We start from the raw sequence: 15,155 nt of genomic DNA, 5'->3' as shown, positions 1-15,155 counted from the left end.
TTAAGTGAAGTTACATCCACACGCCGACATGGCGTGCGAACAGGCAGAAGCTATACCATCAGGCCTACGATATGGGTCTAGTAGACATGACATCTAGTGGGTCCCGCATAGTTCTCGAGAACTCTTTGGGGGCTTGCAGCCGTTTATCCACTGGGCAAGCCAGCAACCCCACGCCCTACTCGTCCCCATCTTCTACCTTACAACAGTTCACTCCCAGTCGTCCCGTCCTTTCACATTAGTTCGCTCCCAGTTTTTTTGCGGGGTACAACAGTCAACTTCTCCTAACCCTCCTCCAAAATCCATGGCCTCCCAAATCTCCATGGTCGCTGCTGAGTACCAGGTTAGAGCCATCACCGGCGATCAGTTCATCGTCATCTACACACGTGGATCCGAGACGGTGAAAGCATGGCTTGCTCGCTTCCTACGCATGTTCAACAGTTCAATGGATGAGTGGGTCGCTGGGCTAGATGTTGAGTACACCACACTCCTGGGACGAGAGACGGATCTAAAGGACGAAGAGAGGAAGAAGCCCGTCGTGATCCATGTTTGCGTACATAATGTTTGCTTGGTCTACCACATATGCCATGCCGACGTTGAGTGCCAGGATTTTAAGAACTTCCTCAAGGACAAAAGAGTGAAATTCGTTACTGTAGGCTTTAAGAACAATAGGGATGTCCTGCGTCGGATAGGTCTCGTTGTAGGCCAGCCCTTCGATCTCCAGAAGGCAAGCCCGGTGTCCTCCTCTCAACCTTCAATGTTGACCCTGGAAGCAGCCATGATTGATCCTTCGTACGCTAAACTGAATAAACCTCATCACGAGTTTCATCATGCATGGGAGTCGAAGACATTAGATGAAGATCACATCCTGTACGCAGCAATGGATGCCTACCTTTGTTTAAATATCTACAAGGGTTGGATGAAGAAGCAGAGCCCAGTGTCCGGTTCAAGCAAAGAAGCGTCAGCAAAGAGGAAGAGGAAGAGGGACGAGGACGAAGTCGAGGACGTGGACTCAGACTCCGAGTAGGTGGCAGTGCCATCGCTCATGCTGGTTCTACTTCAGTGTCAAGCGGACTAGTTGCTTAGTTTATTTTCAAGGGTGTGTTGTGCTGAGGCCCCAGTAGAACTATGTTTATGTTCTTTCTCGTTATTTGAACTCTTTAGTACGTACAATAGTACTAGTACTATGTCTTGGTACTGTTCTTCTTGCAGTTGGTACTACTGCTCGTATCTTTGTGTTCCTACTATACTTAATACGTTCGTACTAGTAGTATAATTTGGGTCAGTCGATTTGTGAAAGAAGTTCGATGGAGCGAAGGAATAAGACGGCAGAAGAGGTGGTAGAAGCCCTTCTAGCCATCCATGTTGCATCAAATGGCTCACATGAGTTGACTGACCCAAATTGCTCCTTCAGATTGCAGGATCCACGTGGCATTCAAGGTCTCGAAGGTAGATTCCGCGTCCGCACCTGGTTTGCGGGCTCGACGCGCGTGCGACCGGCTTCCACCGTGACAGCCACCATGCGCGCCTCCTCCGCGCGGGCGGAGACGACAATGACACGCTAGTTCCTCCTCGCCGGCGTGTTGGAGCACACGCTCATCCTCCTCTTCGTACGATGCATGCATAGACGCGGCTCCACCAGCTGCTCGCGTGCTTGGCAGCGCGGCGGCATCACAGGGAGGGACTGCAGACGACGTGAGCGGGCGAGCCTTCGGCTTCATGGCACAGGGATGGCGGTGACAAGGCGGTGATGGGTGAGAAATTGTTTGGCCGGAGCAGGCGGGCGCCGGCATGCGCAACAGCGGCGGTGGAACATTGATGAGTGCGCGTGTGGGAGTTTACTTTAGTTTTATATATAAGGTTGGTCAAACTTAAAAGAAAACCATACTAGTACACGTAAACATTAGACTTAGGCAGCACTTTTATTAGTTAGTACCATAGCCACGATACGGAATCATGTGCAAGCGCGTGAACCGCTGATGCGTAGTCGATCAAACAATGCGTCACTGTGTCACGCTCGAAGGACCTCCACCGAACCTTTTTGTGTGTGTGAAAACAATCCTCGAATATTACTCAACTTTTTTTCCTGTGAAAGTTCTTGACGCTGCAATATTTCCATATATTTGAATTTAGCTCCAGTTCGTGTTTATTTGGATTTGGACGTTTTAGGTGCGCCCTAGTTTTTTTTAATACTGATTTTGTGTGTGTGACTAAGAGAGAACGTGTGTATGTGTCCATGTGTGTGTTGTGGCGGAAGGGCAATATGGAGATGGTGTGCGTGTGATACAGACATAGAGATGTGTGAATGTGCAAATGATCATGCATGAGTGAGACATAGACAGATGCCAATACGTTGTGTATACATGAGAGAATGGTCTTCTAGTTTACTTGTGTGTGTGTGTGTGTGAGAGAGAGAGAGAGAGGGAGAGAGAGAGACGGAGAGAGGAGCATCCGTAACACAACAACCATCTCTCTCGATTCGTCCGTCCCTCGCACGGTCGCATGCAACACATGCATCAACGCGCACATTTTGACACCCTCACCCGGCCCCTGCCCACCTCAAGGCCCGCACAATCTCTTCGTGAATACCCATTTCTCTCCTTAGGTTTGTTTTCTCTCAATATCTAACACACACACACAGACACACGCAGCACAACACACACACACACACTCCCCCGAGCACACAATTCATCCCCATCCAAGGTTATACGGCGACCACTCTCGCTTGTGCTTCTTTGCACCCCAACATGCACAACACCTCAATCTTCAAAGAGGGCATCGAGCAGATTGAAGACGGCGACCACATCGCTCTAGAGAATGAGGGGTCATTTGGAAGCAGGGTGATGTGACGATGGCTGACTGACTCCTCCCCCCACCCTCTCTCTCTCTTGCACAAAATTGCCAATCCCTTTCTCCCCCGCACAAAATTGTCAATCCCTCAACCCACGAGATCCTTCCCCTCTTGTCCATGTTTTTCCAGCTCTCTCATCAAACATGTTGTCTCTTCTCCTTCCTCGTATACAGAATCCAGATGCACACGCATCTCATGTATATTACATGTATCCATCTTTCTCACAGACCTAACTTCCTCCTCTCTCTTTCTCTCTCTATCTCTCTCTCTGTCTTGTTAGGTTTGTCTCCTACTCTCTCGTCCACATACATACAATCTTTCCCGCCCTATCTGCTCCATCTTCAAAAGCTCTCTCTACACCTTTCATTCACACATTGGGATATGTCAAAATGTTGCTTCTATAATGGCTGATGTAGAGTTATGGTTGTTTTTGTTGCATCCTACAAAGTAATGACTATGAAATGCATTTAGATTCTCATTTGACTGGGATTATGTGAGTTTGAGCATGTTGTGAAGTACTATAGACCTTGTATACATCTTGGAATTCGACAATGATTGTAACTATTGAATTGTATAGACCATTACATTCGAAGTCAATAGCCTAATATATTTATTTCACAATTTCAACAAATGATTAGTTAACTACAAACTAAGAAAACAAATGTGTACTCCCTCCATTTTTATTTAAGTCCGCGTATTAGCATTGGTCAAAGTCAAGTTTTGTAAACTCTCAGAAAGCTTATAACAAAAAATATTAACATATACAATAACAAATAAATACCATTAGATTCATTATTGAATGTACTTTCACATCATACATATTTGTTATGGTAAGTGTTTATATTTTTCTATAAACTTGGTCAAACTCTAGGAAGTTTGACTTCGATCAAACCTAATATGCAGAGTTTACTACTACTACTCGCTAGTTGCTTAGCCGAATCACTCAACACGCCACACGGGGAGTCCAGTGTCACAAAATTTTGAGGTCGGCGGGAAAATCTCTCGCGACCCTGATTTGAGCAGTGGGAAGTTACCATCATAGCCTTTGAAATAGGCCTACGGATGACGCTTGGTAGGGGGCTGTTTTCGTAACTTCAGGTTCACCCTACCTAGCCAACCCCACCCCGGCACCCAGAGTAGTACACCTGAATACTCCCCATTTTCTATCCCCACCGCAAAATAGGCTTCTCCACGGCACCACAACCTTCGTGCTCCTCCCCTTTACATCGGCGCACTCGTCCATCGCAGCGCATCTGCCTCATTGACGACCTCGTACACCGCACTGGAACCGGTCCACCGTCGTCATTGTACACGGAGCCTCTTCCCCGGCATCGTCTTCCACGGTCTCGGATCTGCTTCCTGGAAGCCGATGCCAAGCGCAGAAGTACCACCGTCGTGGACAATGAACTGACTCCCGTTGCCGACCATGACTCACAGAGGCCGCCGCGACCATCGTTCTCCTCCTCAATTGGTAATGTGTGTATTGAATCACTTAGCAGTACATGTGCAGTTCCAATTTTGTTCATACCTACCCTTCAAATTTCCTGGGTGTTATTGTTCCCGTAAAAGTAATTGATTATAGCCTCCATTGTCCAACAGAATAACAGCTTGTAATTGTGCGTCTCTACTATATCGCGCTGTGCTTGGGTAGGTTTTTCATCTACAACCAGTAGTGTGGCAAATGATGGAAAGGTTTTTAGAACTAGCAAGATGCCCATGCGTTGCACGCATCAAGATGCATTTGTATGAGTGGTTTATCTTGTGGGAGAAAAGGATGAACGAGAGAAGGCCTTATTTGCAAATCTGGAGAGGGGTATGGGTATCCTTTTGCAAAATTCCCATTTGTTTCCTTCCTATCTGTCAGATATAAATCAGACGGCCTATATTGCAAGAAAAAAATTATAGAGAAAAAAAGTAGACAGTAAAGGAAGTAGAGATAAATATTAAATACTAAATATAAAATAAATATAACAGTAGAGAAGAGAGTAGAGATAGCAGAGACGTCGGGAAAGGATCGTGCGCGTGGGAAAAAGCGGCCAGGCGTGCGCTAGTTTTGGCATGCGGCGTCCGACACGCTTTATAAAATCCAACGTCCTCCCACCGCTCTGTGCCTTGCCATCGCTCCCTCCCCGCTCTGTGCCTCACCACCGCTCTCTCCCCGCTCTTTTTCGCCTCGCCACCGCCGCGCCACCATGCCGTCGCGTCACCGAGAAACTTGGGGATACCGCGGCGTCTGCGCGTGCCCCTCCGGCGGCTTCTCCGCCGAGATCCGGTTCCGCGGGATGCGCCTCGTCCTCGGCAATTTCGACACCGCCAACGAGGCCGCCCGTGTGTACGACGCGGCGGTGTGGCACCTTCGGTGGCCTCATAGAACATTGAACTTCCCCAACGTGCCGACGCGGGAGCGGGCGCAGGAGCTCGCGCCTCTGCCGCGACTTAGCACCGACGAGGATCATCGCGACAACCGGAGGCGGGAGCACCATCTCGGAATCACCGAGATGGACGAGGAAGCCATGGTGATGTGGCGCCAACACTTCCCGCATGACATCATCAACGAGTGTGAGTTCTACGCGCAAAGGAGGGCGGAGAGGGATAAGAGGAGGGCGGAGCGAGCCGCCTATCGCGAGGACAAGCGTAGGCGAAAAGCGGACGCTCAATTCAACATGAGGCTAGGAGCAGCGTCGCCCTAGGAATCCGATGACGATCGGTATCTTCACGCCTACAGTTAGACGTCGGAGGAGGACATCACCGAGGAGGAGTCGGACGATGAGGAGTAGTTGAATTATCTTTTTTATCTATCTATGCTGAGAACTATCCTCTACTCTCTAGTATCTACTTCTCGATCTCAGCACTGTAAATGCTATTTTAAAGCGCCGCGTGTTGCGATTCTGTTGGAGATGCTCTAACATGGCAGACGAGTGCTTTAATGTTGCCCACAAGATGCGCGAGTATTACTAGTAGTATATTTTTCTTGCCATGTTGAGATTTTAAAAACACGAGTGCGAACAAGTAGAGGAGCAATGAAGACCAAACACGGGATATTCGGGACATCTTCAAGGAGCATGGCAAGTTAAAGAGGTGCTGCACCGAACCTATAAAACGAGCTTTGGTAAGTAACACCCTTTCAATTACTTTCGTGTAGCCTCGTGTTCTTCGATGTGTATATGTTGTAGTTTCTGTTTCTCTTAAGCGTGGTGTTCTTCGATGTGTAATAAGAAGAGTCTTAATCATCCTAATGCTTTCGTTTTTAGCTTGATGTAGGAAGTGGGTGTTCTCACCTTGTAGTCTGTTTTTATTTTTTCCTTTTGAATTCACTTCTCCGAGTTCTGTTTATCTGGCTTCTACTAAATGGATCTAGGTTGCTCTGAGTATTGATCTAAAAAAGAAGTAACTTCATGTCAGGATGCAATTCCTGCGAGGAGGGAAGTATGGTCAACCTCGAGATCATGTTTCCAAAATGAGGCTGGATTACACACAAGGTGCCAGTTCCCTAATGATGCTGGATTAGACACAAGGTGCAAATTCCCAGATGATGCTGAATTACACATAAGCCAGGTGGAGTCGTTAGCTGTTCGTGTCCTCGTGGCATTAGTAAAGGTTGAAAGAAAGCATGCAGCAGCTCTTAAGAATGTAGCTGAGTTCCTGAAGAAGCAAAAAGAGCAATCAGATGCTCTCTTCACCCAAGCCAAAGAAGAGATGGAAGAAGCCAGAAATAAGCTAGCAGAGGCAGAGCAGGCTAGGCATCTTCTGCTATCTAAAATTGTTGTCAATACAAAATTTCCTTCATAATAGCTAGGTTCAAATGTTTATCCAGTCAGCATGCCTGTTGTGATGTCCGTGCATCTACTGATGTGGCACAAAATGTTTTTTTGGGTCATGTAATAACAGCAATTACTTTCCAAACAATAACAGACGAAGCATTGGACATGGTATAGTTCACGCGCAAGCCCGACATTCCAAGTTCAACTTCCACATCAAACTCATGTTCACAGATATTTTCACATTCATACATAATGTCCACAACCATGATTCACTTCAAAGCCAAAAAAATGTGAGGAGAGTTATAAATAAAGAAAATCCTCTACTAGTTCCCGCTACCAGTGCGAGCACAACAAGTCAAGACCATGCGTAAATTAAATATATTTTAGTCATTTTTTCTGTTCTAAAATGCCTGCCGGCTCGCGGAAGGACGTGTTGCCGGCACACGCACGGATTCAATGAAGGCAGGCGGGGCAGTCTTAAGCTGGTTGCACGCGGTGAGGAGGCGCGCTCAGCCGGGCCTGCAGCGAGTGCGGCCCTCTTGGCCGGCGTGCCGGTTCAATGCCTGCGCTATGAGAGGTCGCGTCCGTGTCAGAGCAATCACTCCCTCCAGTCCTTTTTTGTTTGGGTATAACAAAATCTCGTTTTCCATTCACATTTTACAAGTAAAATTCGTGGACAAACTTTGACCCAAAGTATGATGGGGACTAGTAAACTAGAATGGAGGTAGTAGTTTTTTAATCAAAGAAGGGTTTCCCCTTCCGACTTTCATTACTGAAAACCAGCATCTAAATCTAAACCATAATATTTTCCCTAGAACTACCAGGTTCAACATCTCGCAACATAAACCCATACAACCTCCATCGCAAAAAAAACCATACAACCATACGCCAAGGAGGTACGTAGTACTATGAATTCCATTTTCGCTCCATAACAATTGTTCTAAAAACTACTTACTACTTATAATGCGCGATTGAAAATCGGAACTCTTAACCCCGCTAAAAAACGATATTTTAAACGTGGCTACTCGATCTGTGGCAACTGGTGAGCCACCGCGCTCCAAGTCGTTCACCTGTGGTCCCGACCATCAACTCCTACAGATCAAATTATCACGCGAGCTGACTATTCCTACAAAGGTGCTCCACCACGTACCCGGTACCCGTGAATGCAGCAATTGTGCACCTAGGGTTTTAGGGTTTATTTGTTAACATTGCCTTTACGTAACACTCATGTGTGCGAGACAGCGAGAGGACGACTGCGTGCGTGCGCCTCTTCTCTTTGTATATGTACTCCACCGTTTGTCTGGTGTCCAAAAAATTATAATAACTACTAGCAATGTGCCAATGCGTTGCCACACGATCAAAGTAGATTAATACATATTCATCGATTTGATAGAAAAAAAGTCTAGTTTTGAAATACGTATATCACTAAAAATATGTTATGTTTCACTCAAAATATATTCCTTTGGCGGTTTTGATGAGATAAGGGAGGAATGTTGTTGGTTTCAAGATTCGAGAAGTGGTATATGTCTAATTTCTACTCTTACTAGCAAGATGCCCGTGCGTTGCACGGAACATCAAGATCTTGTGGGAGAAAAGGATGAACGAGGGAAGGTCTTATCTGCAAATGTGGTGAAGAGTGTAGGTAAATTGCTATATTTTCCTTCCTATCCGCCAGATATAAATCGGATGACCTACATTGCAGGATGGCAGGCCCACCATCATCACCAACTCTATTTTTTATCCCTACTCTTATAAAAAGCATTGTCGGTGATGATCGTGTGCCTGCCATCCTGCAATATAGGTCATCCGATCTATATCTGACGGATAGGAAGGAAACTATGGCAATTTTGCAAAAAGATACCCACACCCCTCTCCACATTTGCAAATAAGGCCTTCCCTTGTTCATCCTTTTCCCCCACAAGATAAACTACTAATACAAATGCATCTTGATGTTCCGTGCAATGCATGGGCATCTTGCTAGTTGTTGCAAAAAGCCCATGTGTGTGTGAGAGAGAGGGAGAGTGGAGGAGGACGGAGTGCATGTGTGACAAAGACACAAGGAGTGTGTGTGCGATAGGTATCAGCTTAAAATGAGGCGATAGTGCGTGTGTGCACGATCGAGAGGGCGTGTCTCAATAAGGGAAGAAAAATCTACATAGATACAAGGAGCGAGAGAGAGACATGTATGTGATGGTGGAAGCACGAGTGTGCGGGTGTATAAACCTATCTAGAGGCTAGCTAGTCGATAAATGTTTGTGAGAGAAATACGAGTCGGGGTGCGAAAGCAAGAGTTTTGTGTGTGTGAGAGAGAGACGGTAGTCAGGAAGGAGAGTGGAAACAGAAGTTGTGTGTGTGTGTCTGTGAGAGAGAGAGGAGACGGTAGTCGGGGTTGTCTAATCGGTAAACAAATGAATAATTTCAATCTGGGATGGAGACGAAAAGGAGACCGCAACAAATGTTGTGTCTACAGGAGAGAGAGAGAGAGAGAGAGAGTAATTTTAGTGGTATGAGTCATATGTAGAGACATATAGGGTGTGTGAGAGAATCCTATAGAGAGAAAGACAAAGTGAAAGAGGAGTGGAGACTGTGCGTGGCGGTGAAAAAGAAAGCTTAGGTACCGAGTGATACCAGAGAACAGTAGAGACATGAGAGATAATGAAAACCGTGTAATGTATAATGATAGGGAGAGTGTGACACTTCTCAAGGGAGACATCGAGAGACCATGTTTGCGAGGATAGGAGAAACATGAAGTGAGCGTGTGAGTGAGCAGGAGAAAAGAGAGTGATAGCTACCTGAAGGAGCATGCATGCAAGAGAGATGGGCGTGAAAGGAGTGAACAAAAAAGGATTCAAATATTTGAATTCGAGATGATGATACATGTAATCCATACTCGAACCAAATTTGATCTATCAAACATGCATACTCATATGAATTCACGCACATCTATGTTATTTAATATGTAGATATTACTGATCCATACATTTTAGTACAACATAATTTGGTTAAATTTTTTCGAATTCAACCTTAAGATTTCGAGATCGTTGTATTTGTAAATCATATTATACATATAAAGGAGCAGAATTCTTTGTTGTGCTTTAGAAAGTATATATTGATGTATATAGAATGTAATTTCAATTGAAAATGGATCCCGCCCAAAAAAATAGAATACAAACGGGATTCGAATTGAGTTGGCACGGTAAACGTGCACTCTAAAAATTTGAACGAAGCGGGGAAAGTCGCAGTAACCGCCCGAAACCAAAATCTGCGAGATGGAAATTATTATTGCCTATCCCTGCCACGCAAAGCCTATCTGCTGGATTTCTATAGGTTTTGATAGGGGTAGGTCTTTTATTTCACCTAAACGTGACGTAACCGCCTCTCACCGGGATTCATACACGGTGGGCGCCAAAACACAATGTGTCCTTGGCCGAAATTGACTCCCTCCCCGATTCATATTCATACATGGTGGGCGCCAAAAACAAACCCTCGTCGGCAATTATTCGGTGTATGCGAGATTACCATCCTATACCCAACCGACTAATGTTGCTGTGATGTAGTAGAAATTTGAAACGGGGGCTAAGTTTGTAAATTTCCTCGCATTTGAGACAAGCGCGCCCTGAATACATGGTTCCCCTCTTCCTCTTTACCTTCATTTTTCCCATTCGTACTCCGTGAGCGCCAAAACACCCTCTCCACCCCACCCTCCTCCATCTGCCGCCGTCCGCCACTCCATCCACCGCCGTCCTCCTCCACCATGTCGGAGCTAATACCCCAATGCCGCCATCCATTACAAGAGATCGACCTCTCTCATCCACGGCTTCGGACCGGGATCCTTGCATCCCGTCCTCTCGCTTCATCCTTGCCGTCGTCCACCTTGCCGGCGCCGCTCCTACGATCGTCTCGTCCACTGCGCCCCGTCGCCACTGTCTACCCTCCTAGATCTGCTTCCACGCCACCGACAGCCATCGCTACCGCAGCACCGTCAAATTCTCAGCAGATGCGTACACGGCGCCGCACCAGAGGCGGTACTCTTTCGTATCTGCTCAACTTATTTATAACAGCAAGAAAATAGATCGCCACTGCTTTACTCTAATTTCTTGTCTTGGTTGCGAAGTTGCCTTTGTCCGGTTTGCATCTTCAGATCCGCCATGGCACGCTCAACACTATACTCCCAATGCTTATGATTTTTCCCTTTTATATTCCACACTAGTTAAATCACAGTAGACTAAATTTCAAAATTGGGTCACTTGATCCAACCGCCTGAAATGGTCGAGAGACAGCTGGGAGTTGCATTCTTAATGCGCTCTGGTTCATCATGTGTGGGCATTGCGCAACCAACATTTTATTATCCAAAATCTGCTTGCTCTTCTTTACCATGTTCCTCTTCCGTTCTTTTTTAATATGTACTCTCTCCATTCCTAAATACAAGTCTTTGTATAGATTCCACCATGGACTACATATGGAGCAAAATGAGTGAACCTACACTCTAAAATGTATCTGGATACATCTGTATGTGATCCATAGTGGAAATCTCTATCAAGACTTATATTTTGGAACGGAGGGAGTATGATAGTAGTATAGTATGTTCCTTGTACTGAAAATAAGCAGGGACATTTGTAGTGTAGAGGTCTATACGGTCGGTTGTGATGGACACTTTGAGCCTCTTTGATTCGTAGGATCTTGTAAACATAGGAATAGGATTTGTAGTGGCCTGCCCACTTGGATCCTATAAGAATAGCAAGGAAATGCGGGGAGTTGTGTCACCATTGAGAGTTACACTGATATTAACAGTACCACACCTTCACTTGAAGAGAGCTGGTATCCGAAGCCTTTCTAGTCGTACCGGCAATACTAGCACATATATTCCAGCAAGTTCCACTTTGCTGATTTTACTCTGATGCTTAAGGTTTTTCTGTTATATCTAAACTATTATCTGTGTAGCTGCTTTGTGTCGCACTAGCAGCAGTCCACTCTTGAAGCTAAACACATCAATGACTTACAAAATTGACACCAAGGCATTGAGTGCCATTTTGGATGCAATGAAACTCATACGCTCCCCACCTGTTGATTCTTGTTCAGAATATGATCCTAATGACTATTCTAACCTCGAGGAGTCAAAGGCAGATGGCCTGTCCTGTTCACCCATCAAGATGCGTGTTCTAATTTGGCAATGTTTTATTGATTGCGGGTATCTTGCATATATTGTCTTGCATTTCTTCTACTTTGTTGCACCGCCATCTACTTAGTTTACTCATCATATATGTCGAGATGCCATGCCCATCCATTATCAATACATATTCCATCTGTCATCATACCATGTTTTTCCACTCAAATGTTGTTCTTGTGCATCAGACATCAAAAAGGAAGAGGGTAATTGCCGAACCTGAAGGAGCACCAGCAAAGTCCTTGAAAAACGTGGTGGTGCCAGAGAAATCAGACAACACCCATGCAACCAGTGACACAAAACGTAGGACCGACTCCAGCAGACTATACCCATACTTCACTGGCCACACCACTAGCCCCACCACACAGGACCTGCACTCCAGCAAAAGGTATACCGATTTCATTTGCCATAGCACCAGCTGTACCACAGAAAATCCCACTCCAGCAAAAAGTACAGTAAGTCCATCGGCCGAAGACCTATCCCAACTGCAGAGACGACCAATTCCTGTAGATTGGAACCCCATTCCATTTATTCCCAGTTTAAAAGACAATGCTTTCAATGTTGTTAGGGACTACGTGCATATATTCCCATCATGGAAAGATTATTGTGAAGACAAACACCATTTTCACATCTTCCTGTCCAACTTACGTGTAAGTGCTATTATTCATGGTTATCTTTTTTCCTGTTTTTCTGCTGATTGAACACATCAATGATTTACATTACATTGTTGTAACTAGGCGAGGGTCAATCTGGATAGTCATGACGAGCAAAGCTTGCTTGTGCTTTTCAAGGAAGCATTGCAGCAGTATCGGTGTTACCTGAGGAAATCACACTTTGATGGCAAGTCTATAAACAAATTTCCAGTGAAGTCTCCCGTGCTAAATTTAGAAGACATTAAATGGAAAAACCTTGTTATGCACTGGTCTCATTCCCAGGATGAGGTACTGTCTATGAAATCACACGACAATTTGAACTTCTACTTTTCCGCATGTGGCTTACGGATCTTTTTTGCAGAAAATCTGCTCGAAGAAGAATTCCAGTTTGACAAGAACGACATGATATCGCAAATATGCTGCCCGCTGCTTTGCTCTTTTTAGTACCTGTTGTCCTGTATCACTGTACTTGCATACATACCTGGTTCATTATGTGACAGCAGTATGCATGATAGCTTGCTTATCAATTGTTCGCTCCAAATTATCTGATCTGTATGAATGTTTACATTACTGTATCCAATGCCAATTTTTTTAGCTCTGCATTGTTCTTGTAAGTACATGTTGTCCTTTATCAGTGTACTTATAACGACAGATAGTTGTTCATGTAGCATCACTCTGCAACTTATTTTCCTTTGCCCTCCATTTTCTACACATCAGATCTATATTTACTCTTACCATAAGGTTGGTACTGAAGAAGTTTAGCTGTGCATTGCTCTTGGCTGTACCTTTTGCCTGTATCGCTGCACTTACATTTATAGCTACTTGGTTATGTAGCATCACTCTTCATCTTATCTTAAATATTCTCCATTTTTTCGTATATTATCACATCTATATTTACTCTTAACAAAATGTAGAATAAAGGCAATGCTTTTGAAGAAGATTATGTGATAAACTTCTTGAATTGCCCCCCATCAGCATGGACAAGGCCTTTATAAAGCATGTCTTCACCAATAATGTAAGTTTGTCCATCTCAAGCCTTCAAACTTTGCTGTATATATTTGGTTAGGCATGACTGCAACAGCTGTTTATTTTTTGTGTTTGCATCAAATTGCTTGTTTAAAGTTTATTATGTAGTTCATAAACAAAAGTTTGTTCTTTCTCAATTTAAGTTTTCAGTTGTACAACCAATTTCCTTCTTCATACCATGTAAATTAAACTATACAGAGCAAGTGATCTTCTTTTGCACTGCATGTATGCTTCTGTTCTTCATTCGTAATTCAGTGGTGTGGTGAACCTACCCACTACAGAGAATGTCATATTCTGCAATGTCTTAACTATGAACAATGTCATATCATTCTACTATTATTTAAACCATCTCTTTATTTGCCAATCTGAAATGGTCTAAATTGACAGCACACTAACCATTGATACTTACTAGTAAAAGTGCCTGTGCGTTGCACCGGGTTGCATTTTTTATTTTTGGATTATGAATTTTGCATTTGAAAAGTCTCGCCTCATTTCCTCCGTTGACATCTACTTCAACTCTGCATCACCATCGAAGTGCAAATAGAGATGCAAACATAGGAAGTTTCAACAGATCGAGTGAAACTCCACATAGATTGGTCTCGAAGAACAATTTATAAGTACACCAAGTTAAGAACAACATCCACAGGGTTCCATTAATAGCATGAGACAGTCGAACATGTGCAATTTTTTTACAATATCTTCCTAATTTATTGAAGAACTTTGCGAACTAACCATATCAGTCTGCTGCCAAGAATAGCACATTAAATGCAAGTGACGATGGTTGTAGTTGCATAGTAAAAACCATAAAGCCTATGTTTGAACAATACCCTCAGTCCAAGTACATATGGCATATAGTTACTCATTTCTTAAAGTGAACTAAAATAATAATGTATGTATCTTTCGAATCATAACTGAAGTTTAGCAAACACCAAAACTTATAAATTATTGCGTGCGTTTTCATGTTTTGAGACATAGAATATTTTTGAATTAGCCCTATCCTCTCAAGAAACATATGGACTCACACGTGAAAAAGCAGATATGTAAAAGTATGAAGCATGTGAACACCTATCTTCAGCAGGGTGTGTCCTAAAGCACTGAACAAACCATTATATACTAATACCTATAGGAACTCCCCATGCGAAAGAGAATAAAAGGTACTGATCAAAACACTTTCCTCACTGTCAATTACTGGCAGTAGCTCCGAAGAATTGCTACTGCCATCCTTGAAGCAAAATTACATCTACATCAATAGCAAAATGAAAGTTAAGCCATACACGAAGGTAGAAATTGATTGGCACAAAGCTCAAAAGTGATTTTTTTGAAGAGTAATAGCAATTTCAATGGCCTTAATTTTAGGAATATGTTATTTGCTTTCTTTCATAAAATTTAATATCCACATACCACAAGATGACCTGCATGATTATAGTATTTAAATATATTCAATAAAGACAATATCAATTTTTACAGAAAACCTGACTAAATATTTTTTTAAACCCCTGTGGTTGTATAAAAAGACCGCACCCACGAATCCAAACAGACACCATCCACAGACCACAAGATTTTTTTTAGAAAAGAAGGATATACCCCCGGCTTCTGCATCTGGACGATGCATGCAACCATATTATTAATTATTCACAAAGACCATACAAGGTGATACATCAATAAGTTTGAAGCCACCATCTTGCTACTCCTATCCTTTTGAT

The sequence above is a fragment of the Triticum aestivum genome, chromosome 2A, assembly GCF_018294505.1.
Source record: "Triticum aestivum cultivar Chinese Spring chromosome 2A, IWGSC CS RefSeq v2.1, whole genome shotgun sequence".
NCBI classification, from domain to species: Eukaryota; Viridiplantae; Streptophyta; class Magnoliopsida; order Poales; family Poaceae; genus Triticum; species Triticum aestivum.
Note: the sequence above shows the minus strand (reverse complement) of the source record.